This window comes from Amblyomma americanum, chromosome 3 (genome assembly GCF_052857255.1).
Source record: "Amblyomma americanum isolate KBUSLIRL-KWMA chromosome 3, ASM5285725v1, whole genome shotgun sequence".
Classification (NCBI taxonomy): Eukaryota; Metazoa; Arthropoda; class Arachnida; order Ixodida; family Ixodidae; genus Amblyomma; species Amblyomma americanum.
In genome coordinates this window covers 63,789,137-63,816,238 of record NC_135499.1, presented here as the reverse complement: position 1 = coordinate 63,816,238, position 27,102 = coordinate 63,789,137, and the positions used below count along the sequence as shown (strand labels likewise).

The window sequence follows — 27,102 nt, the reverse complement described above, 5'->3', positions numbered from 1 at the left end:
AAAACAGATGGCGCTACTGCCGCCCTTCAGAGAAAAAGCGTCATCTGCGGGTTTTGGTTGCCGATCTCTACGTGGACGATTAAGTTTTCGCATCATGCACGGCTCAACTAAGTAAGTAACGTTGTCAAACTTGCTACGATACAAAAGTTACCATAATACGCAAGCTCTGTGTGCCGTTTCACGGCAAATGAGCCAGCCGTTGAGGCGGGAAAATTTTTTAAAGTGTTCACGATAAAAACGCACAACGCTGTATTCTCGCGTTTGCAGCGGCCCAAGCGGCTGACAAAAGCAGTTTTGAGTCACCGAATGGAACAATTCCAGTGCCACCTTGGAAGCGCAGGTTCCCCATATATTTCATTTGAGCTGGAACTAGGCGGGCGCGGAGCGCTCACCACCGCCAATCGCGGAGTCCTCATTTTTGTTTCCGCTACTTTTCGCTGCTTTTTCCAATATTTTGTCATAAGAGGATCCCGAGTCTGCATCATAGCGGCAGAAAGAAGTTCCGAAGGGATAGCTTCACTACGCCTTGTAAAGACGATTTCGCCGTGCCTGGCACAGTCCTCTCCTGCGCATGCGCCGAAATATTCAGGGGCTGCGTAGAAATGGCAGTGCACGCACACTCAGTGAATAAAAAGAGCGGTGCCAAAGCCGGGAATCGAGCCAGGGCCTTTGGCGTTCCAGACGGGGGCGCTTATACTCCTTCACGAGGGCTCGACGCTCGAACATGAAGGAAGCCTAGGCGCGTCTAGAACTCGAGAAAGTAAAACAGTGGCGCCTAAAAAACTCACACACAGCCGTAGAACGACGTAGGACAAGCGCTTACTTCATGAGACTTTATTCTTTGAAAAGCGAGAACATATACAGAAAATATAGGCATACGCAGAAAGAAATCTCATGCGCGATCAACAAAACCGTTCAAGAAATGTAATCTCAGCTTCAGACAGGTTCAAAATGTATCGCTGACACAACCTTTTTCTCTTTTTCTGATGTGGTACGCCTCTAAAACCTCCCGTGCCTTACTATTACCGCTACTGCCCGGAATCTTTATCTCATCTAGTCGTGGTTGACACTTTTTGCATTGCTGGAAATTTTCCCCGCCGTATGTTCTGCCGCTCGGTGACACACATTGCAAGGTGCGTCACCGTGTGTCAAGGTGTGTCACACACCTTGCAACGTGTGTCACCGAGCGGTGGGGGCAATTGCGAGCAATGCAAAAAGTGTCAACCACGACTTGATGAGATAAAGATTCCGGGTAGTAGCGGTAATAATAAGGCACGGGAGGTTTTAGAGGCGTACCACATAAGAAAAAGAGGAAAAGGTTGTGTCAGCGATACATTTTGAACCTGTTTAAAGCTGAGATTACGTTTCTTGGACGGTTTTGTTGATCGCGCTTGAGATTTCTTACTGCTCATGCCTAGATTTTCTGTATACATTCTAGCTTTTCAAAGAATGAAGTCCGATGAAGTAAGCGATTCTCCTACATCGTTCTTCTGCTGTGTATGTTTTTTCGGCGCTACTGCTTTCCTTTTTAGAGCAATACGAACAATCTAGCCCAAATAGAAGTTCTTCTCAACTGCGCGTCTAGAGGATGCACTAATTTCTTAGAAACGTATCTTCGAGATCTGTACTGAGGCATGCATTTAGTAATTCTGAGCATGCAAGTTACAGATGTCGGAATTAAGAGGGGCATGCGCTTCCAGCACAATTCCTCCGAGCTTGGCATGTTGTCGCAGTGCCATCCTGTAGGCACGAACTGAAACCCCTTCGCCATGCACGGCACTGGCCCGGAAGATACCGCGCATATCTTCTGAATCTGAATGTTAATGTTTTTGGCCGTAGGTTTTTGGCTCGTGACGCCGTCGGTGGGGGACGTTTCGGAGCTTCAGCAACTTCGTCCGAAGCTAAGTTCTTTTTGGTATTTGCTCTTGTACATGCTGTAGGGGCGGTAGTTTTAAACCGTGTTCGCGGTAGGAAGGCATGCAAAAGTGCGTATGCCGTAGGTTTTTGTGGAGGAATTTTGGCGGGCTTTTACGTTACACAGTCGGCCGGACGATGGACCGGCAGGCTAAGAAAGTGAAGGTGAACGGGTAGCTAGTGCAGTGCCAGGAGTGCGATCGTTGGTGCTATTTAGACGACACCGAGTTCGGGAGCTTAGCCGCGACAGAAGGGGCTAGCTTCGCGTGCAGGCTATGTAAGCGTTTTGAGGAGACAGTTCGGACGTTGAAAGGGGAATGGGCAGATAGGATTAAGGAACTCAAAAGGGACCTGAGGGTGGAACGAGAGGAACGGATTAAGCTAGAAACTCAGGTCGCCAAGTTGCTTTACAGGGTGGGGACTAAGGCCGACCTGTTGGAGAGATTGTTGGCGAGCTGAAGAAAAGCGGGAAAAGTGGGCCCAGCTAGAAGAGCCGGTATAAGCGCTAAAGTCGCGGCCGGCAGGTCACCCCGGTTCGGAGCAGTGTCAGGTGAAGGAAGAGGCTTATTGATCCTACAGCGCTGTAGCACAGCAGGCTTTGGATGGGGAATACAGAGATGTAAATACGGGCACGGTTACGCGCGACAGTAGCGTACGACGGCGGGAGAGGCAGCTAGAGCGATCCGGAGGGAAACAGTCGCAGTCAGGAAGATAACGATTAGAGCGCAGATGGGCTGTGGTAGTCGGTGACTGGAACAAAGCGAGGGTTGAAGAAGGTGTTTTGACGACTGTGAAGGCCGACAGGCAGGTGCAGGGGGAGGCCCGGTCAGGGAAGTGCATGGTAGATGCAATGGCCAAAGCCCAGGAGGTGGTAGGGGGCAACATGGATGGCGAACGCCTTGTCGCTATCTATGCTGGACTCAACCATGTGCTGAAGGGGAGAAGCCAGGACCTCGAGAAGCAGTTAGAAGTGTGGATGGGTAGGCTTAGAGAGGCCTCTGAGAGCGTGCATGTGACATTTTGCGCCAATCCCAGAGGTCCAGAGGCAGTCTAGCGTAAACGAAAGGAGGGTGGTTGAGGCTAAGCGTGTAATTAGGTTAATGAGTCGACGACTAGGAAACCGGGTAATAGAAGTTAACAGGGACGTGTACGAGGTCATCTCCCACCCTTTTTCACAGGATGGCATTCACTACGGTGGTGCCACTGGCAAGAGGGTAGATAGTAGGATAGGTCACCAGGCAACAGCTTTTGTGGGGGGACTCAGAGCTCTGAGGGAACCAGTGTAGACAAGGAAGAACCAGTGTCAAAGAGACGATGGAACCACAGAATAAGAAATGGACACAAACGCCAGGGCCAAGTTGATTCAAATATAGGTTGCACTAACAATCAAGGTGGCTGGAATAGGCTGAAATGGGATGAAATAGAAGAACAGTAAAAGCAGGAGGAATTAAAGGTATATGGTTTAATGGAAACACATATTACAGACAGGAAGCAACCACCCTGCAACCCAGACAACTCATGGGAATATTGCAACTGAACGGAGGGAAGCAGAAAGGGGGTGGAAATCGGGCATTCGTTCATAAAAGTATGAATTTTCAAAGGGTTAAATTGGAACGCAAGGAACATTTATGGCTGAAAGGAAAAGTGGCAGGGGAGCAAACACTCTTTGGCTATGCATACCTGTGGACAGGAGCAAATGCCAAAGAGTAAAACAGGAAAATGTTAGAATGTATTGCAAGCGAAATTGATGACCTTGGAGGAAAGGGCGAGCTAATTATATTAGGCGACATGAATGCACACAAAGAAGACCTGAATGGGTAGACATATTCGACAGGAAGTATGCTGCTGGATATGTGTGGCTCACATGATTGAGTTGTATGGAACAGTACCGAGAAGTGTGAAGGGCTCATAACATGGGAGGCGCAGAGTCTGCACTCGACGATATATTATGCGCTTATATCACATAGGATGTATAATAGAATAGGGGTAAATAGCATAGAAGAACATGGTTCAACAAGTATACGCAGTGACCACAAAGGTGTCAAGTTGAGTTTCAGAAGAGAAACTACTGCAGGACTGAAGGGAGATGAGCAATAGGAGGGGCATTTTTACTCAGAAAAAGCAATTGGAAGCAGCAGCCAAACAAATTGAGAAAGTAATTTTTGAGACTAATGAAACAGAATGGACATATACCAGATTAACTCGATTACTTGAGCTAGAGCTAGCTAAGGTGCGAGTCAAGCCACAAGGGCAAGGACGGCGACCCAAGAGTTGGCGGGATGAGAAGATCAAGAAGGCGATAGAGAAGCATCACGAAGCGTCCAGGGAACACCGATATTCTAAAGAAGGGGGAACGAGAAGCTGAAGTAGACAGAAAATAGGATATGTTCATAAAGTTTAGAAGGGAAGCATCATATTTGATTATTAAGGAATTTAAAAGGAAGGGTGCCCAATTGAGGTCAAAAGTAAATAAAAAGGATAGAAAAGCGGCTTAGAAATTCTGGAAACACTTAAATACAATGAGTAATAAGACTAGGCTAGAGCAAAGATTTATTGTTAGAGATCATTTTATTCGACTAGAAGAGGATGAAGCAATGAAACACATAGGAACAAGGATCACAGAAAAATTCAAAGAAACAAATGTTGCACATAATTTGCCGAAGGATAGAACGGTTCCTGCAATTGCTTCACTTGAGCAAAGAGAGTGGTAAAGGGCAGAGAAGAAGGTTTCTAGTGGTACGTTGACCGGACCAGAGGGTATTCCGATTATATTCATAAAGAAGTTAGGACCAAAATCCAAGCAAACAATAATACAGGTAGAGAATAAAATGATAGTGGGTGGCAAAGCCCCCGATGACTGGCGATTAAGTAGAATGAACATGATATATAAGGGAAAGTGGGACAAAGCTGACGTAACTACCGTCCCATAACAGCAACATCTGTGGTTTACAGGGTGGTGATACAGATTATAAAGGACAGACTGCAGGCTTGGTTGTAGTACGAGTGGTGCTAGGGGAGCTACAAAATGGGTTCCGGAAACAAAGAAGGTTGGAGGACCATCTGTTTTCATTGGCGCAGTATATAGATATCGCTTGAAAGGAACACAGGCCCCAATGGCTAAAATTTCTGGATATTATGAGAGCCTACGACAACGTTATTCAAGAGTATTTGCGGGACTTGCTGGGTACATTGGATGTGAACTGTGGAGTAAGTAATCTTTTAAAAGATATATATTAAGGTAACAGAGTGCTTATAAAATAGGGAAAAATGTATCAGGGCCTATAGAGATACAGCGGGGGCTTGGGCAAGGAAGTCCTCTGTCTTCTTTGTTGTTCATGTTGTACCTGCAAGTGTTAGAGACCAAGCTAGAGAGGTACGGACTAGGCTTCAACCTTTCATTTTCAAGCAAGGGGAATGGTATAAACAGTTATTACCGGGACTAACATACGCGGATGACATAGTGCTAATGGCTGACAAAAAGGAAGATTTGTAGAAGTAGATATAGATTTGTGGTACAGAGGGATATAGATTAGCTTTCAAGTTTAGTATGGAAAAACATGCAGTAGTGATATTTAATGATGAGGGCGGCGGGCATAGAATACATGAGTTTACGCTGGAAGTACTGGATGAGTACAAATATCTTGGCGTCAGGATAAATAACGGTGCTGAGTATCTGACAGAGCATGAAAACTATGTAATGAATAAAAATAGTAGGAATGCAGTAGTCATGAAAAATAGGGCACTGTGGATTTGCAATAAATATGAAGTGGTAAGAGAGATCTGGAAGGGGGTGATGGTTCATAGTCTGAGTTTCGGCAATGCGGTGCTGTGCATGAGACCACATGTTCAAGCAAGGTTAGAAATCAAACAATGCGGCGTAGGGAGCCTAGCTTTGGGAGCACATGGCAATACACAAAATTAAGGGGTACAGGTGTATATAGGATGGGCGTCGTTCGAGAGCAGAGAAGCTAGCACTAGGATAGCATTTGAGGAGCGATTGAGAAAAATGGGGGAAAAGCTATGGGTAGGAAAAATTTTCAGATACCTGTACATAAGGAATATTCACACGAAATGGAGAAAGCGAACTAGGAATTTGAGAAGCAAATATCTGGACAGCAGTAGGGGGGGGGGGGGGGCAAATAAGAATTTATCGGTTAAGAAAAAGATTAGAGAAACAGAGAGAGCTTCGTGGAAAACAGGGATGCTGACGAAATCAGCACTGGGAACATACAGGATATTTAAGCAGGAAATTGCCAAAGAAAAAATCTGTAATAACTTTAGGAGAAGCAATTTGTTGTTTGAGGACAGGACGGGAGTTTTGCGGACTAAGAAATATAGAGTCAGGTGCCACGAGATCGACACGTTGTGCGTTGCGTGCGCAGAGGAGGAGAAAACGGATGAACACTTCATACTTTTCTGTAAAGGGCTTCGCTCTACAGTGGAAAGCAGCGGGGCTGATTTTTCCGAAGCATTATGGTTCAGCCTTATCCATCCATCCTGTTATGCTGTCTACGACTGGTCGCTCCCGTGATCCGGTTAGGATTTGGAAGAGTGGGAGCCGCTTTTGCTTCGAGCGCATAGTGAGACTACTCATGCAGCAGGATCAGCGAATTCTTAGAGCGGAAGCGCAGGATGTAGATAGTGTCACTAACACACTAAACGTAGTATGTGGAGACTTATCGCCTCTTATCATTACCAATGAATTACCGTCAGAGGACAGTCTTCGCTTCCTTGATATCAAGCTTTTATTTCAAGACGATCAGATTTACTGGAAATACGAACCACGTGCCAAAACGCCACTGCTATCGTACGACTCTGCGCACTCTCAAATTGTCAAGAGGGGCATTGCCAAGTTATGCTTCACAAAGGCCATAAAAATATCCTGTCCACAACTAATGACCAAAAGTTTTGCACAACGAGTACCAAGGCTAATTGAAGCCGGTTTTCCTATGCATATCTTTGTAAGTGTTGCCGAAAGGCTCCTAAAGGAGATCTGTTACCCTCCTGTTCTACCACCGTCCCATTCACTAAACAAACAGAAACTGCCTGTGGTTCCGTACACTAACGGCTTGTTTCACCGCTTGAAGAAGATTGGACGACGGGAAAAAGTGAAAGTCATTTTTTCAGCTCCTGAGAAGCTGCAGAAACTTTGCAGATTGACAAGACCAGACCCTGCTACAAAGAGTGGGTGCAAGACAAATCATCAAACTAAGTTCGTTAAATGTACGGAATCCATTGTGTACAGCATACCATTGACCTCTGGAAAGAAGTATGTACAACAAAGTGGAAGGGGCTTAAATGAGCGGCTCCGTTACCATCGTTACAATCTTAAAGAAAAGAAAGGTTGTTTTTTACATGCGCACTGCAGAAAATGTGAATCCGAGTGTAAACCTCTTTTTCAAGCATGCACGGTCACTGCCAAAAACACTTGCAAATTCACGCGAGAAATAATTGAAGCAGAAATGATAGATAGCTTAGGTGATAAGTGCGTAGCGAAACCCTCTGTTGGGCTATCTCGCAAGGAATTAGATTATCTCTGAAGTCAGTAACAATTGACTGTCGGCCGCGCTTGCGCAATGTACCGCCATTTCATATATATCTACAGGCTCTCTTCCGCAATAAACTGTTGTAAGTTAGTGCTCGTGTGTTCTTTCATATCCTTGCCTGCTGTTGCGCTATTTTATAGGTCAGGAATTAGGAGGACGGAACTTCCGGAAATCCGACGCGGCACTGCTGGTGTCAACAGTAACCGCACGTGGTCGCGCACAGTCTGCATCGTGGTTGCCACTTCCGCTTCACCTGTGTTTATGGCTACCTCGGCTTTCCATCTCCGGCAAAAATGAGCGCCCCGTGGGACAACTCTTGATGTACCTCCCCAGCCGAAGTGTTGAATACAATGATGAACTTTAAGTCAGGCCTTATTTGTCGTCCACACAAACAACGAGCTTTCGCGCTTTTTCGCAGCAGCATAGTTTTGAGGACTTTAAGTTTCCAGCGACGTACGATGCCGAAGGCAGCCTTGTGGTTTTGCCTTAATATCCTACGCGTTGGCGTGCGAATGCTAGTGTAAAAAAAAAGGGATAAATAGATTGAACAGTAACATTTGCTGTGGTGTGAATGTTTTCAACTTCGCGTTTTTTCCTTCCCTTGTGCTTCCGGCGTACGCACTGCAACATTTTTTGTAGCATCTCGCGGAGGATGCTTGTGCATGTTTGTTTTTTGCCTTACCATCTCCAAACGAACCTCAGTGGTTTCTGCCTGCCCTGGAATTAATATTGGTCTCAGGTCAGCCTTCACTAATAAAACAACTGGCGCGGCAGAAATGCCGAATAAACGCATTCAGTCTGCGTTCATAATACCCGTGTCAACTTCATGTCTAGCATTCTGCATTTACCTCGCTTGTCGCTACACAGCACGCACTTACTTCAGTGCGAAATAACTTCTAGCACACTCTCCTGCGTTTCAGCAGCGTTTGTCTGTGTGAGTCTCTGATTAAGAAGTGTAACTGGGTCGGCGGACACCTGATTTGCTCTGGGAGTAAACGGTGACGTCCAACTACAAAACTGAGAAATTTGTGTGCCTTTCTTTTTCTCACAACCAGCGCAAAGTTTAGACCCCTTTCATTTGGAGGAAAGAAAGGGGCATAACTCACTCTCTGGGTCAGTGTTCGCTTAAAAAAAACGTGCTTTAGTGCAATATTGCGGGCGTAGCAATGCTAAACCTCCAGTCATATTTTTTTATTTTCATGTTTTCTCTACTCACAGGAGGAAGATCAGACAATCCTTGAAGTTATGGATTTCTCTTCGAAGAAGCCGAGCGTAACTGTAGTGTCAATTGGTTAGTTCAGATACTAGACTTTGCTGAATGCATGTTAATACCATTGCAATTCAGATGCAGTTCATAGAGCTGAGGTAGCTACCATGCATCAAATCAATTCGTCTTTCCGCCCCTGTTAGGATTTAATGTTGAAGCTTCATGTTTATTTTTACGTACCCGCAAACTGATGCTTTAATTTGATCTGGTGTGGTGATAAATGCCTGAAAAATAATGAATATAGAGAGCATGTATGAAATAATATATACCTGTTTGGTTAAGATTGAAAGTTTCACCTTGATATAAACAACATACATAAAAAGGTCTTATTAAAGATAAATTTCTAGGTACAATGCATTGTTAAACCAAATGAACAACCACTCAATCTTAATTGTGAGACTACGCATTCAAAATGTCTAGAGAAGTTTGTTTCACCTATTTCCTTTCCAACGCAGCTTCATGAGATGAACGGCAAACAAAGCTGCTTCTCGACTTTTATGCACGGTATGCCAGAGATGTGGGCCCACTCAAGAAGTTTCGTATCAATTGAGAGAGCTATCTTTGAGCAAATTGCCTGCGACATGTTCGGCATTCTTGACATTCACCGCACTGCTGTGCAGAACGAAACACACTTTAAGGCTTTGTCAAAGCGGAAAAGAATGATGAGAAACACAATAATACGTCAGGAAATTCCCGCTGCCGCATGGATTATGAACAAGAGTGCAATGCCATAAAGGCTATAGATGGCAGCTTGGAGCCGGAAGTGCTGCGCGGTGTGGACACCGTGAGGTATAAGAAATCATCGGCTAGTAAAGCGAGTCCTCGACCATCAACCAGCGCAGACGTCCGGGAAAACTATGAGTTCTGTGAAGATACCCTGTCTTTGATATCATCGAGGGGTGACTGTTCATTCGAAGCCAAAACAGATTCGCGGGAAGAAAGGGCCCAAGAAAAAAAATAGCCGATAGGAGGTTGCGTCCGAGCAACTCTAGAATACAACACATGCGGTTGTTCCTTGAGCAAATGAACAAATTGCAAAGCGAGAAAGCGAAAAAAATGGAATATAGAGAACAAAGGAAGGAGCAAGGGCACCGGGAGCTGCTAAAAGCTCATTCCGTGCATATGGAACTTTTGCGAACTCGAGCAGAAAAGTAGTAGCATCCAAAACTTGGTTGAGATGTACAGCCCCCGTCAAAAGCATATCGCCCAAGGGGTTTGCTTACAAGCTATTTAGTTGTCTCCCTAGCGCATCTAGCCGTCCAAAGCTTGAGAGAACTGAGGACGTGAAGCCATACATCTTTTGAGAGGTTGCGGTCACTGAGGATGAATAAAACGAGGCATACAGGAGGCCTCACAAGCGAACCCTCTTGGGATGAACACTTTAGACAGGAGGCACACCTCCCGTTGATAGTGAATCATTTATTTACTCAACACTTTCTCTAACATGCAATAAATGTTTGCTCTGATCTCACTTTTCATACACCCAAATCATGTCATTTGTAATACGCTTAGGCAAATAGAAGTAGTAAATGGTTTATTAAAATAATAACAAAAACGAAGGAAACGTTTTCTGCTACCCGCGGCATCTGCCATGAATACTGAAGCACCCGAGCTGGTTCAGCGGAAATAAAGGATAGCAGGCCAAATGGAGAAATCAAATAAAAGAGGTGAGTGGACAGGAAGAGAGGACAGGGGGAAGGCGTAGTATACACAAAAAGTATTTACACAATAATAAATATGTACAGGTTGCGCCTGTGGTGCGTTCATGAAGCAAATTTCACAAAAAAAATTGATGTGGAATAAATGTTTTTATATCAAAAAGATGGTCTCTGTGTATGATGCAGCTTTGAGCTTATCAGCCAAGGACCTTCTTTTCAATTCGCCCAATCGGCGAAGAGCACTTTCACTTTCGGACACAGGCGGTCAATATGTCCTTAATTCTGCCAGGCTTAGCCTGTTGTGAAGGGCTGCATCAATTCTTTCTTTTCTTTCATCATCTGTCAGCCAATTATTAATCTCAAGGTCACCTCAATCCAAGCATATGTTATGTAGAACACAGCATGTTATCACATACTTTGTTATTTTATCCACAGTTGTAAACTCGACGTAACGAAGCTACCCAAACTTTTGCCTCAGCATTGCAAAGGCATTTTCAATGATTACCTTGGTTGTTGCACTGCACTGGTTGTAATTAATTTTGGCGGCTGTCATTGGCCCATAATGCTTGAATGGTGTCCACAAGTGCTCTATAATGGGATAAGTGGCATGACCAAAAATGTGAAACTTGTTAACATCGCACAGTGTAGGCGTCTTCATGCACTGGAGACAACCTCAACACTCTTGCATCATGCACTTTGCTTGGTGGCCCGGTGAATACATCTCTAAATATCCCTCCAACGCGTGCTATCTGGCCAACGCGTGCTTGTCAGATGAAAAGTTAATCGCATTTGAAGCTATCTGGCACAGGAAACCCAGGAAACCCAGTGATGACCACCAGCTGGTTTGACTCTGCCATGTTGAACAGAAGAGAACACTCTCGCAGCGATGCCTTGTTGGCAGCATACCTGTTAAATAAATACAATAATTATAATTTGCCAAACCGGCAATCACTATCAAACACTCTTGCAGTTACAAGATGAATAGAAAGAATTTAATGGAACTATTCTCAGCAGCCTTGCTACTTTCATCCAGTTTTAAAAATTTGTTCATAGCATGTCCTTGTGTGCCAAATAAAAGCATGCTGGGATATAATAAGAGGTATCATCGATGTCTTTTTCCTCAGCAATCTTTTCAAACCCATACAATAAAACGATTTTATACAAGTAACCAAGAGTTCAATTTTGGAACGCGTGCTGTAGAAAAAAAAGTGGAAACATGCTGAATGAGCTGTGGGCTTCGGTCAAGCTGCAGTTCCTCCGAGCAGTTTTTACTCAGATCCACCTCTTTGATAGAAATAAACTATTTATTATTACCATATTGTAATTAAATACATATTGAACTGGAAAAAACTATAGCAAACATGAGTACGGCATGAAAACATTACTGAGGTTGCACAAGTTGTTTTGTATACACAAACAGCCACACAGCTAAAATAAAATTTTCATCTATCACGCGCATTATACACATCTCCACCTCACGTTTCTCATTTTTTTGGTCCTTAAAATGACACTCACCAGACAAAGGAAAGAATGTGTTCCTCCGGAGCCTTCGCCGGAGAACTTGCATGGTGTCTGTTCGACGTGAAGCATTCTGATTCCTCGAACTTCACATTGAGATCATAGCGGGCCTGGCGTCTCAGGCGGAAATTCCTGCGGAACTGGAAAACATTACTCATCGGAACGTACTCGCGCAGAAACACTTACGTCTTATCCGGAGTAATGTTGCACCACTGTGCAGAAGTAGTCAGCAACCTTCGGCACACAATGTGGCGCACTGAAGATTTCATCAAACATCGCCTTGTAGACACCACTGTCGTCCTCGCGTTAGCTGCAGCTAGAATCGCTGCTGTCATGTGTTAGATGTGACAGCAACACAGACTGCATTCCTGTCGTAGTTATCCGGCGCCTCTTGGCAATCTTTTGTCCCGTACAGCGCGGCACACGCAAAATACAACTCAGCAAGGGCGCTACAACTGCGTGACTACGTCAAGAGCCGACACTTGCTTCTGCCTACGCATAGGGGACGTCGTGGTTAGGTTAGACCTCGCACCGCTTTCGCGAAACAGCGGAAGTGGCTCTGTCACGTGAACATATTCTCGTAGCCGCTCCGACTTTTTTCTCGGTGCGCGTCAGAGCGTTCTGAGCTGGAGGCGAGCACTCAGAAAGAACCAGCCGAATGTAGTCAGAGCTCCCGGTTGCGACCAGCCGAACGTGCGGTCGCGCCTCAGAGCGCTCTAGGGCGATCTAAAGCAACCAGTCGATGACCCCATTAGTGTTCCTGTATATGCTCCCAGAGGGAGCTGAGTTGCGCGTCTACTTTTCCTCGGCGCTCCGAACGACATTCGCCAAAAGGCGATCACATGATTTTCGTGACGCCAAGTTTGCAATACTCCGCGGAGAAGCTGACTTCACAGGCGCAGTGCCGAGCACACCCTTGTCAGCTCGACGCCTCGTGTGAGCCCGCGCTGTCGGCTACATTTCATGCAATTTCCGTCAGCACCTGTGGCGTCAGGTTTGGTGTTTTGCAGTGGTAGTGACGGACGCAGTAGTAAGCTATGACTGGGTGCAGTGCGCCAAACTGCAGCAACCGCACTGGAAACGGCAAAGCGTTTTACGCAGTGCCATGTGGAAGGTCGGCGGCTTAAGTGCGTCAGCGTTTGCAATTGCCTTTGAGAATGGGCCGCGATAAGCGCGCCCCGAAAGGAACTCGACTATGCGAGGTAACAAGTTTGTTTTATTTACTCGGAATATAATCTTTGTGTTCTTGTTATTTTAAGCGGCTCTTTTGAATAACTGTCACGCTACCAAGTGATGTACATAGAGATGAACAGGCCTGTCGAGCGCTGGTAAAGTGTGTGAAGGGATGGCTAATGTTAAATCTTAGCGCAGCTACCTTGTTTCGGGCACTGCGCTTGCGTTTTGATCGTTCGTGTAGGTATGAAGCAGCTCATGGGCTCAAGCATTGCTTGTGAAAACCTGTGCCTGCTTAATAATATCACTGTTTGTGCTGTGTAATCCGCAGCACGAGTGCTTGCTGCTCACAGTGTATACATGTCAATTAGCTCGCGCATCTTCACTTCTTCAGACTTGTTGGTCGCCTTCCACGAGATATGAGTAAAGCAGTAGGTTCTACTTGCAGCTAGTAGTTTATAAAAATGAAATTCCCGTTACGTCTGCTTATGAGCTGAAATGCGAAATGTCTTTCCCTGTCCTCTCTTTCTTCCTCCATATTTCATATTATTTCCTTTAATTTTTGATATTCTTTTTATTTGTTATTTTGTCCTTTGAAATTTTGCGCTTTTTGCATTTTCTTTTTAATTTTTATTCTCAAGTATTTCTTTTTTTTTCTTTTAATTGTTTCAATTGGTTTGACAAGCTCAGTGGACACTTCTTGTACACATTTCCTGCGGACATGTCTTGTGCACACTGGTGAGCCAGGAAAGGCTTTCGTCTTAATATTATTTCCTGCTTATCTTGCGACTTTGTTCACTTGTTTTCACAAGACGCGTCAATTCCATGTGAACATAGCACGGGCCTTTTGTCCTCATATCTCGCCACTGCTTTAGCGATGATAAACAATAGTTGTTTTTCGGGAAATTTCATGTTAAGAAGATTATAAAGCGATATTATTCAAGTGTAGAGATTCACGTGAAACATGTGCGTCAAGGCTCATAATTTGTGCAAGAATGAATTTGCCTCCTGTAAACGCTTTCTCGAACCGACCGCTGGGGTAACAGGTAAGAAAAGCATCCTCGGACCAATTATTTGTACTTGTTGGTTGTCCTACCTTACGGTCTGGTCGTCTTCCAGTGGTGCCGTACTGTACGGAATAAGTCAACGCTAAACGGAAATAAAGTTTTAGAGGCGGTGAGAAAATGTACGGCATAGAGAAAAAATTGCTCTGACTGTACCAATGCAGATAAATGTTTTTGTCTACTCTCGTTGTGGGATCTGTAGAAACTTTTCATGAATGGGCATTTTCAGCATTTCTCTTCATGGGAAAGCTGGCCGGTGAATAGTTCTTTTACCTGCTTTTTTTATGGTTATCTTGTGTTACAAATACATGAATGATCATTTCGATCCAGGCCAATTTGAACTGTACAGCAAGAATGGAAGAAAAGAGCTCAAGCCAGATACAGTCCCTACCATATTTTGCATTGAGTTCCCAGTGACAAAGTCTCTATAAGCTCACCAATTAAATGAACTCCAAGAATGCAAACTTGTTCATGCAGGCAAGAAGCCATTTGGAAATAGCGCGGTTATAGAGTCAACCTCTTCAGCTGCCGGTGCAGTCTGCTTAGACCCTGAAGAGCTTTGTTTTGTGTAACAAATAGCAATCGCTAATGTTTTTTTGCTATGTCTATTTTGTCCCTACAGCTCATCCTCTACAGCTCAGTCCCTACAGCTCAGTCCTAAAGTCGATCCCATCTACTTCAGGTGCAGTCTGCTTATTCAATCAAGAGTTTTGTTGAGCACGATAAACAGCAGGCGCAAAAATATTTGTATATTTTTTATTCTAGAGACTCTGCGACAGAAGAATTGTATATGTGCTGCATCTGAACGTACTAAGACATTGCCCTCAGCATCATGTGAGATGAAAATCTTGATGTCCGGCTGAGAACATAGAGTAGTATTATTCATTGTCTTCATAATTCCAGGTGGCGCTAAGGCAACAAGACTGACTAAACGAGTAGGCGAAAACAACAACACCGTCGAGATAGACTAGACAGCACTGCTATTCAAGACCGGCAAGAACAGTGTCCATCATCTAACTCGCTGCACCCGACACGAACGACGACATCAGTTTCCTTGGGGCTATCCATTTTTCTGATTTGTCAACCCAGCAGCGCGCCAATCCAGTGCTACGACCTCTCATCGATTATCTGCAAGGTCAGCCAGCCACCTTTCCTAAATGTTTTTCTCGACACCTTTCGTCGTTTTCCCTGCAACGAGGGATACTCTATAAGAAGAACCCTGGTTCCAGTTCGCGAGCGTACCTCCTCGTCGTGCCGACAACACTTCAAGAGGAAATACTTTCTGCGTGCCTCGACGAGCCAACCTCTGGTCATTTGGGATACTCTCGCACGCTTTCCAGAATACGCCAGCTGTTCTACTGGCCCAAACATGCCACTGTTTTTAACGCTATGTGCAGTGCTGTCGGCAATGTCAGCGCCGTATGGCCCCGGCTGCCAAGCCTCCGGGGCTCCTCCAACCTATTGCACCACCACGTGCCCCATTCGATCAGGTAGGCATGGACCTTCTCGGCCCTTTCTATTTGTCCTCGGGTGGCAGCCAGTATATCATCATTGCCACAGACTACCTCACTCGATACGCCGAGGCCAATGCCTTACATCGTGGCAAAGCGTCCGAGGTAGCGGATTTCTTCATGAATCAGATCGTACTTCGGCACGGCGCCCTGACCTACGTCATTATCGACTGAGGGGCCTTCTTTACTTCCCAGATTATGGCCGAAATTTTTCAGCTAAGCGGTACGACTCACCAAAAAAATACTGGTTACCACCCGCAGGCAAATGGGCTGACCGAGCGGCTTAATAAGACGATGGCGGACATGCTGGCGATGTACGTCGATGTGCAACACAGGATTTGGGACACGGTCATAGCGTGCGTGACATTCGCCTATAACACAGAAGTTCAAGAGACGACCCGTTTCACACCGTTCCGCCTCCTCTACGGCAGGGAGGTTCAGACGATGTTCGACGCAATGCTCCCTTGCGCGACTGATGACCAACATTCTGCTGACGCTGAGAAGTTTACCCACGAAGCCGAGCAGGCTCGTCAGCTAGCACGTATTCACATCACACAGCAGCAAGATAAAGACTCGCGCCGATATACCCTCCGGCACAGACAAGTCTTGTACAATCCCGGCGACCAGGTGTAGGTATGGATACGTGTTCGACGGCGAGGCTTGTCCGAAAAACTCATTTTCAGCTATTTCGGTCCTTATAAAGTCTTGCGGCGCGTTGGCGACGTTAATTACGAGGTACTACTGGACGCGGCACTTTCACAGCAGAGCAGCCGTCGACTACCCCGTGCAGAGATCGTCCGTGTTCTACGCATGAAGCCGTATTTTGCACGGTGACCCCCCAGTTACTTCGAGCCTTTCTTGTGTGCCTGAGTGTGCTTGTGAGTGCTTGTGTTCGCGCGCTCTTCTGCGCGCATTTTTTAAAGAGGGGAGCAATGCCAGGTGGCGGTGAGACAAAAAGATGTTGACGCTGGTGGATTGAAGGACGTCGAAGTTAGCCGTTCCTCCCACCGAAGGACGTGGTGCCGAGCCCTCTCTTGCCAAGTCCCTCTCTTGTCACCAACACCGTGACAATATCATTCTTATTCTGTAGGCATGGAAACGACAGAGTCATATAGAACCCATTCCCCTCTGCTTGAAAAGCAACCTCTTTCAGCTTTGGAAGGTGAGACAGTGGCCATGTTCTCGACTTGGCTTTGCTGATGGTAGTAGCATGAGTAAAAAGCTTCTTAGCATGTCACGCAGATGCGCCTTCTGTTAGATTTGAACTGCTTTTTTTTCTAACTGCTATGAAGCATGGAGTGTCTTGATTCAGCACTTTATTTTTGCAAGTCTCATTCTGCTAGTAAAATATCTCTGGCTCTTTTGAAAGCATATTGCTAAACTTGCAGGTCAAACAACACTGGACTGACCTGTTTGCTTTGACTCCTGGCGTCTGGAAACGCCAGCAGGTAATGCCGCCATTTTTAATCGAGAGGCTTGAAAAGAGCTCATAGTTTCATTAGACAAGCTTTCCTCTAGCATTTGTACCTGAAGATCTGCCCATTCACTCCATAATTGTATGAGGAAATATTGCAAACTTCCCAGCTTCATTTCAATGTGAAACTTGGTATGCCTGTAACTCTCATAGTTCTCTGTTCTTTACATAATAGCTTCCAAAAAAGACCAGCTTTGGGTTCTAGGTTGTCAGGCAGTGCAGGGTTGGAGCTTGCGAGGTTTTCATCGCCAAGTTATAGTGATTCATTTTCGGCGTCTTATTTAAAGTCCTCCGCTTACCTTGAAAAATTACTAGTGCTCACTCATGCTCACTCAGATAATTTTGGTTAGCCAGTAAACTCAGGCTTACACTGACCCGAACTCGCCTGAACTTATGAACTGAAACTCATTTAGGCTCACAACTTAGTCGGGCTCACTCAGACTGAGGAGTCATCAGCTTGTTCACTTACTTTGGTTTACGTAATCACAAATTGGCGATTGAAGTTTTAAGAACGGTATGAAAGTGCATTAAATGTGTTTGTTTGTTTTACTGTTTCTTTTGCTATTATTTTTCTAAGTGGAATCCAACTTACCCAATTACGAGCTTTAATCTACAGCACATAAATCTGTGCTCAGTAGGCAGCATCTTTTTTTTTATTTAGAAGTAGTGTAGTTCATGCTCAAGCTGTCTTATATTTTTATCTGGTCACATGGCATTCAAAAACGAAAAGAGGGCTTGACTTGGACCGGCGACTGAACCGTGAGCAAAACCGACGACGCAAAGCCGAAAAGGAAAGCGATGAGCTCCGTGATTTGCTTGAACGAAACCTTTCTGATGACCGCCTCAAGGCACTGGAAAAGAGGACCGTGAAGGGAAGCTCATGGTCTCCAGGCACACTCCAGGAAGCACTCCATCTTAAAGGAGCTTATGGAAGCAAGGGCTATGAATTCGTAAAGGAAAACGTTGTTCCCTTGCCGGCGACGAGAACACTGCAGCAACACATGGAACACCTAAAGTTGAAACGCGGCAAATGTTACACTTTGACTCCAAAGCGTACAAAAGTCTAATTTGTGTTTCTTATGCAACTGTGCTTCTTCAGGGATCTTGGAGGAGGTTTTCACTGCACTGAAGGAGAAAGTGGCCACATTGACTGTGGAAGAGCACCATGCCTGTATCTAAATGGATGAAATGCAAATTTTCCCTGGCTTGCATAACAATGCATCATCAGGACGCATTATAGGTAGAGTAAATATCTCATTGTTTGTATTCATGTTGCCATGGATGAATGACTTTTATACAGTTATCTGAACCTAAAAAACCGCAGCAATTGCTTGGACGCGCCAAAAGTATTTTAGGCAAAATGCTTACCACTGATTACTGTGCTTTTGGTTATCAAGACTACTCCATTCACTATATGCTACCTCGTGTGGTATAATGAATGTGTTTAGCACTTGGGATAATAACACCCACCGAAATACTGAATAGTTGTGCGTAATTTACACAAAGTTTACCTAAATACACAGTTTCTACGTATTGTTTCTATACTATGTATTGCATTCTTACCTGATTGTCTATGCATTAATTTTTCCGGTTAACCAACAATAGGCCCTTCAAACAAAACTGCCAAGGAAGAGCTCGCCACACATGCATTGATCTTTATGCTGGAAGGCATAACAAACAGATGGAAGCAAGTTTTGGCTTATCAATTTACATGTAAGTGATCAGATAGTTTAATTCCATAGGTCACTCTTCTACAGAGGACTGCACTAGTTAAAATGGACTCGGGCAAAAAATTGATTTCAGTGGTAGGTTTGTAGGAGAATGCATTAGAAAATTGTGCTATATTTTGTTATTGTATTCTTTTGAACTCTAGAGCAGCACTTAGCCAATGCTTATTTAAGCACGAATCACAAAATAATATTTGAAAAAAAGGCAACGGTGTTATCTATTTCAAGAGAAATATTTGCCCATTATGTGACATAAACATTGGGCTTGTGCGACAGCCACGCGAATATTTACTTCTGGGAGACGCCTTTTGGGAGGGTGTAATTCTACTTTATAGTTTCTCATAAAGACTTAAAAAGCATTGTACCTTGCACATGGTGCGCATCTGTGTTCTAGCGAAGGATATGCTACTTCCTAAAATAATTTATGTAATGCATTGCAAAGCTATGGTATCTGACACTGCCACGTTGGTCCGTCATACTTGAGGCCTCAGGTAATGATCGCGCATTCTCGCAGGCTCATCTTTCAATGCAGAGGACGCAAAAAAGGTGGCTTTCCGAGATAACTTGTCGTGCCGAAGATTTGAGCATCACCGCTGGTGCAGTTGTGACTGACATGCGAAAAGGCAACTTGGCCATATGGCACCTGTGTGGCATTCAAGGCACCAAGTACGGGAAAACTAGTGTGTCTTGCTCTTACCCTTGCGGCGGAGGAGGACGACTGTACTTTTTGGCAGAAGCTCCACAACTGCTAAAAAATCTAAGGGGCCACCTTGTTCGAAGGCAGCTCATAATGATGGACAAGTTCACAGTCTAAAAGCAAAACCTGCCTAGCAATAAGGCCAGCCTCACAAATTATGTTCCGAGAGAGTTTTTGCTGTCCACTAGAGTGCCTAGAGTAAGGCATTGCAACACTCCAAGATATAACAAGCTTAACTTCAGGATGTTGCAAACCTATGATACAGTTGCGCATTTTTCATGCCTACCTTTTGCTTGGATTTAACAATAGTTGCTACTCTTTTAGCCAATTAATATGTTCAATAGACACCTATTGACTATGGGGCATGTGACTAGCACCAGTCGCTACAATTAAGATAACAAGTTATTGTTCGCTATTTTCTGTCGTCATTTTTTGTTCTGAATTCTGCTTAACATTTTAGCTGGTGCTCCTAATAGCACGGTGCACTCACATTACTTCCGTGCTTCAGTGGGTAGCATGAAATGGAGTTGTAGAATGCCTATATTGAAACACGATAATGCAAGCAACGTAGTTGTAGAAAGCGGGAATAATAATAAGAATGCGCTATGACACACATTGTGAGCTGCGACGTGCAAGGAGCTTAGAGCACAGTTCACAAAGCAGTACAAATTGAGTCGTGCAGGAACGTGATTCGTTTACCGACTAATAGAAAGAACAGAGTACCTTCAATTTTTGTGCATATGGTGCTCTGTGTGAGAGTCCATATGCTTTAAATAGATCAGACGACTATTGCTTCACTTTGGAGTACTTGCAGGGCAAATTGAGCGTGTTAGTACGCTATAAAAAGGAGGTCTTCTGCAGGCTATTTTATAAACACTACAGTTTCGCTTACATTGTTTCTATTCTAAGCGCAAAAAACAGCTATAATATTTTCTTGTTACAAATGTTGGCTTTTCTTTTGCAGCAGGCTTTTGTACTGTGTGCACCTACTGACACTTGTGGACCTCTACCTTTACATTTAGCTAAGGAGTCCAGAAATTTTTCCGCAATAGGAAAAACAGCAGCGTAACCATGCATGCATACCATGTGGTGAGGACCGTCAGGCTTTTTCTGGTTTTTGCAGGTCTGCCTGGAGTTTGTCAAACAGGCGTTCGAAGTTGATGCCAAACACAAGCTCAAGCTGATGCCACATTTAAAACTGCGTGGCTTGGACCCAAATTATTTTGAAAAAATTAATGTGGCACTGGCGCATGCTCTTTTGCACCGCTCCACTGCTGCGGGCCTGCGGTACCTAGTTCATAATGACCACCTGCCCAAGGAAGCTCTCACAACAGCTTTTTGCACAGAGCAGGTTTTCAGGTGGTTTACCATCATGAGCTCACGGTCCAGGAAAACTGCTCTCAGTGAAATCTGCCGCCAGAAAGATGATGAGGCTAAAACCTTCCTGTCAGAATATCTGATTATGTTTTCGTACTTGTTTATCATGGACAAGCTTGGAAGAGGGTCATGGAAGCCTGTTCAAACAGGTGTTGTGCTCTCAACGTTGTGTGTGTTGCAGTTTTACTACATTGTGGAGCAGAACTTTCATTTCTTGTTGTTGAGCAGGCTGAGCCAAGATGCTCTAAAAAACCTGTTCGGCACCGTGAGACTAAGGTCGCCCATTCCACGGGGAAGAGAGTTCAAGGGAACATTATGGATGATTGTTCTTGCATAATTTTCGCAGCCTGGTCGTCACGCCTCGTACTCAGCTGACGACTCGCATGATCTCCTAGCTTTTTTGATGAGTAGACAGGAGGCAACTGAGCCATCTAATGACAGTATAGTGGACATCAGTCTAGATAGTGTGCAAGAGTTGTGTAAAGAGGAGGAAGACAGCCTAAAATACTTTGCTGGTTATGTTGCGTATGCTGTAGTACACAAATACAAGTTGCGTCAGAAATGCCACGCCAGCATTATAAACGAAAGCAAAGAGGTTCCCGAGCTGGTTGCACTCAAGTGTTGTACAAGGCAAGGGCGAAACAATCTTAGGGTTCCCATAGCCTCTTCTGAAGCGGCTGCAAAGTGCACTGTTCAACCTTGTTCACTTTGTCATGCATGAGCTTGTCTCGCGTTTTTTTTTCTTTTTCGAATCGTCAAACAACCCTTTTGTAGTAGCCGTGCTTATTAGGCGTCTCAGTGCTTATTTGCCTTTCCTATTTGCACCGACGGGACGCACTCGTGAGGGGCCTTTATGGGGATTCCTTAAGGAAGTTGCTGACACCTTCAATTTCCTCACTCTGCGCTTTTCTTTAGACTGCCTGTATGGCCTATTGAGAAGGCAGATGACTAAGACACAGAGTATTTGTTCCCTGCACAGTTGTATCGGCAACCTTTTTTGGAGTCCCTTGACACCACTGTTTTAAAACGTGTTAGGCGAATGTGCATTTCTTCTGGCACAAAAACGTTCTTTTTTAAGCTGCACACGTCAACGCTGCCTGTGAAGGCATGGCTTCATGCTATGGAGATGCTTGCGCCATGGACAGTGAATGGTCGCCTGTGCAATACTCCAGAGACAATTGACCATTGTTTTGATCTGTGCATTAGTGCTATCTTTTTCTGGGACATTTAACAACGAACAATTGAGAAGTACATTGGCATCACACTCTACAGTATTCGTTTTTGCCCGCGGAGAAAAACAGTGCTGTGCCATAGGATCTATTTATGTTGCTGGGATAATTTAGTCTCTGGAAGAGTCGCATGATGGACCGCCACGCCGAATCACCACGGTCGTCGATATCTTTGTTTCGTGAACAAAGCGCTTTGGAGCGGGGAGTGTATGCTGCCCTGCAAGAGCCGCCTAGCTGGCTCCCCTATCTGGATGAACGTGTGTGCCTCCCAGACTTTTGATGTTTTGGATGGAGGGTTCATGTAGGAGTAAAGTGGCCCGGTGTTTTGTGGCGTAAGCGTGCTCAGACTTTTATTTTCCGCACCATTTCCATGCAATAAAGAAAAAAATAGCCGTCGTGGCGGAGTGGTAGCGTTTACACCTCAAACGCCAAAGGCCCTGGTTCGATTCCCGGCTTCGACACAGGTGTCTTTTTACTCACCTTTGTGAGGTCACTGCTCCTCGCGCATGCGCAGCACGGTTCGCCAGAATGCACGCGAACTGGTCAATTTCGGGCAGTGTGGCTGACGCTACAATATAAAAATAAACCACGGGACTAACGCATTCGCGCGGCACAATCGTGCTGCTCTCAAGCGTGGCTTGAGGAATCGAAATCACCTACATCTTTGACTCGACGGCCCCGCAGCAGCGGCAGGCTATGTTGGCTTTGGTTTCTGGTCTGTGTCAGCCAGTTGGCACATGTGACGGTGCAAGTTGCCACCCCCAACATATCTACGTGCTGCTAGTGCGAGGCCGACGAGTCAAGGCTGTAGGTGATTTCGATTGCTCAAACCACGCTTGAGAGCAGCACAATCGGGGTACGCAAATGCGTTAGTCACGTGGTTTATTTTTCTATTTCGCGGGCTTTCTTTGCAGCCGGAAAAAGACACATGTGGGGGTTTTGTTATCGTAAATGATGGAATGAGGGTTCCTGAACGTGCTCGACAACTCTTCAAATTTAATTTGTTATCTAAAGACATTGTTTATTAATTTAGATAATTAAACTTAAGTAAACTATTAATTGCGAAGCGAAAAATTTCCTGCGGTGCGCAAGATGACTGTCACTAATATGCAACGGGTTTCACTCAGCTGTCTCTAAATTCATTTTTTATCCCTTGGCTCAATTTAGCCTGGACGCCCGGTGTGTAGCTGGCTTCTCTTCGTGGAAATTAATCTTGGTTGTAAAAGTCGATCTAGGTACCTTCAAAAGATCTGAAAAATAGGCTTGGTTTATGGGAGTTTAACGTCTCAAAAACGACTCAGGCTATTAGAAACGACGTGGTGAAGGGCTCCAGAAATTTGGACCACCTAGGGTTCTTTAGCGTGCACTGACATCGCACTGTACACGGGCCTCTAGGTTTTTGTCTCCATCGATATGCGAACACCGCAAGCGGGATCGAACCTGCGTCTTTCGGGTCAGAATCTGAGAAATAAAAATTTTCACATTGTATTCGCACCTTGGTTCTGAATATAACGCGAGGTGCACTCTCGAACATTATTTTTTCTCCCGCACTATTGTTTAGGCCCTTCATTCGTTATCACCTGTCTATCCCTCTATCTCCGTCAGCTCCATTGCACAAAAAATGGCCTTCCAATAGATTTCTACGTAATAACATGCTCCGCCAGCGGCTGTCATGTTATCGCCGCAAACTTCATCATTTCTGCAGGCTGACTGTGATAGAAAGCCAACTTCCAGTGCAGGGGCGCATCGCTTAACCGCGGCGTCACGGCGCTGGTAGTTTTATGAGGACTGCCCGCCATCTATGAATGTCAAGCAGAGAATTGCCAATTCTGCGTATATAGGCATTACAAACTAGAGATATTGCACTACACCCTTGAGGCGGAGCGTCATGTCCCCTCAAACTGAAGAATAAACACTTGATTTCGCACATCTACTTTGTTTTAGATACGGTAAAACCCCTACCAAATTTTTCACTTCATTGCATTGCGTTCTATCTAAGACGAAACCTTTTACGTTAAACTCCTACCAATAGTATCACTTCATTGCATTGCGCTCAGTTTATTTCAAAACCTTGTGAACATTTTGAAACCTTTTCAAGTCTTCTTAAAGTGCATGGGTATTTGCTTAATTTCATTAATAAATAATTTCCTCCTCAGGGCTACCAAAAACTTCCTCTCCATTACATAGGAGAGCTTCCCAAATGCATTACACCCTATTCTTATGGTCCTATTCTTGCACTTTAAACATTTCGCACTATGCAGTTTCACTTGACTAAGATTAGCCTGCAGAGTACTCTCCTTCATGAAAAATATAAATTTGGCTTTTGTTCGCAATCGCCTGTACGATGAGGCGAACATCGAATGTCGCCCATGCACAGCAGCCTAATTAAATTCTTGTCGCCGGTGTGAAGAGTGGTTGTGCGGAACCCGGGTGAGCAGTGATAACCTTTAAAAATGCGATTTATATATTTATTGCACCCTCAGGGCCAAAAGCATTACAGAGGGGAGTGGGTTAATTAGGATAAAGAACAAAGAATACATACCAGGAAATCAGGTATTACAAAATAAATTTCCCCAAGAATAAAACAAACAACATCCAGAAAACGTAAGTAGCATAAAAACAATGTGCACAATGCAGTAGAAACCGATAAAACAAACAATAAACTTTCTTGACAAAAAAAAATATTAGCTACAGCGCCGTGAAAGATTTCATTATCAACAATTGCTGTAATATCGGGGCGAGGGCGGTTCCATTCCACAGATAAGCGGGGAAGATATGACTGAAAAGAAGATTTGGTGTGGCATGTTGGGATGCCAACCTTGTGGTGGTGATCGATGCAACGTGAAATGTATTCTGCGGGAAACGTGAAGTAGTCGTGAAGCGCAACGGGATGATATAGCTTGTGAAATAGTGTTAGGCGACCAATTTTGCGGCGAGATTGCAATGGTTGGAGGGAGACGTTAGATTTTATGGCTGTGATGCTTGCACTGCGGTTGTAATTTGAAAGAATGAAGCGAACAGAATTTTTGTGGACTAATTAAAAGAATATACGAGGTGCTTGTGCGTAGGGTCACATACTGATGCCGCGTCTTCTAGTTTTGGACGTATAAGTGTTTTATAGAGTATACGTTTAAGGGATGAGGGAGCGGCAGAGAAATTGCGACGTAAGTATCCTAACAAGCGGTTAGCGTTAATAATCACGTAGTCAATATGAATAGACCATGTTAAATTTTAAGTGATATCAATTCTTAGGTACTTGTGTGTTTTTACGCATTCAAGAGGAGTGCCATTAAGATAATAAGAAGGAAGAGCTTTAAATGTGCGGGAAACACGGAGATCTTTAGGTTTATTAGTATTTGATTTTTTTGACACCAAATTTGACACCAGTTTGACACCAAATTAATGTATAACTGGAGAGTGTCAGTATCGTTGACGTTATTTATATCCCGTTCTGCTTTCACAGATAGCCAGTCGCATCAGAATCGTCCATCAGAAGGCTGCCGCCCTTGAAATAAGCCAAGGTGCAAAATCTGCGCTCATATGACTTTTTATCAAGTTAAAATTAAAGACACAATTTTCTCTGGCTCTTCAAACAGCATTTATCTGCTGGAGTGCTCTGTGAGAAATAAGCTATACGCAGTACATACCGAAACCCCTTTCCAGTTACGCTTAAACACCCACAAGGCTCGCTGCGCTTCTGTCCCCAACCTACCGCTATCTAAACACATCACGATTCCATGTCACTCATTGTACAAAATCAAGTTCACTATTTTACAGTAAGGCTTTCAGACGCATCCTGAAAGAGAAACGTGAGAGTCACATTGTATGTACAAATCTGATGCTTTTTCTGCTGGCTCAAACGAATCTCCAGGAGCATTGTCTTAATGTGTCCTGGTAACAGTTATGCTTCCCACATGTGTGTATGCGTTTCGTAATTGCCGCTCGTTTGATGTATCTTTCACTGACATGTACAATTGTATCCGCGAAGCTGATACTGCAGCCAGTGCATTCTCTACCTTGTTCCTGAGTATGATGTGTGAATGTTGGGATGAAAATTGCAGGCGTAAACATCTGGTACCGCTCATGAAATGTGCATTTTGATGACCAACGGGCACCGTCTGAAGCGTTATAATTACAGTACTTTTCCCTTGAATCATCTGCAAGTTACAAATCTTTACCGAATACAACGTCTCTTCCAATTCGGATGTATAAGTATATGCATATAAGCAATGCCGGCGAACAATATGATTAAAAAATTGGCTGAGGTATAGCTCTGGTTAAACCTGGATTGACGCGATAGCTACATATGGCCGAGCGGAACTCGCTCAGTCGAATTGCAAAGTCAGTCTTGCGCCGCTCCGTCCCCCCCTCCCCCTTCTCCCTGCCCCCCCCCCCCCCCCCCCCTGGGCGTTTCCTTCTTCATCTTCATCCCTGGACGTGGATTCACTCTCTCTCCCTCTCCACTTCCCCTCCCCACTTGACAGGGGCATGCGCACAGCTGTTGCAGCTCGCTTTCGCCGGTGCGCCGCCGGCAGCAGTAGCTGCTCCGCACCACGTGACCAAGGGTGGCCACGCTGAAGGCTCGAAGAGGTGGCATATTGTAGCTATCGCTACAAGACAAGTTGAACGCAGCAAGAAGTCGAAGCAGGCCAGACTAAAGCCATGCTTAATTTACGCTGACGTAAAATCATTCAAAGCGCATAATATCCTTAGTATTTCAAAGCACTCATTTATTCACTCGGGCGTTCTGTACAGCATGGTCCGCCGTAGAGTCGCTCTGTCACGTGAAGACAGTGCCTACAGACGCTTTTTCGCTTCCTAGGCAGACGGGCCTTTCACAGCTATACCACCCAGAAAAAGATAGCATTGCTAGTATGCAAATACTTGGCTGCCTGTGGCCACATTCCAGTTATTTGAGACATATAGTATTGCGATTAAGCTACAAAA

At 44.8% G+C, this 27,102-nt stretch overlaps 1 pseudogene; it reads left to right on the top strand.

Moving 5' to 3' along the window:
* Positions 1-12,940: 12,940 nt before the first annotated feature.
* On the top strand, positions 12,941-21,159 carry LOC144123782 (uncharacterized; annotated as a pseudogene).
* The last annotated feature ends 5,943 nt before the right edge of the window (positions 21,160-27,102 follow it).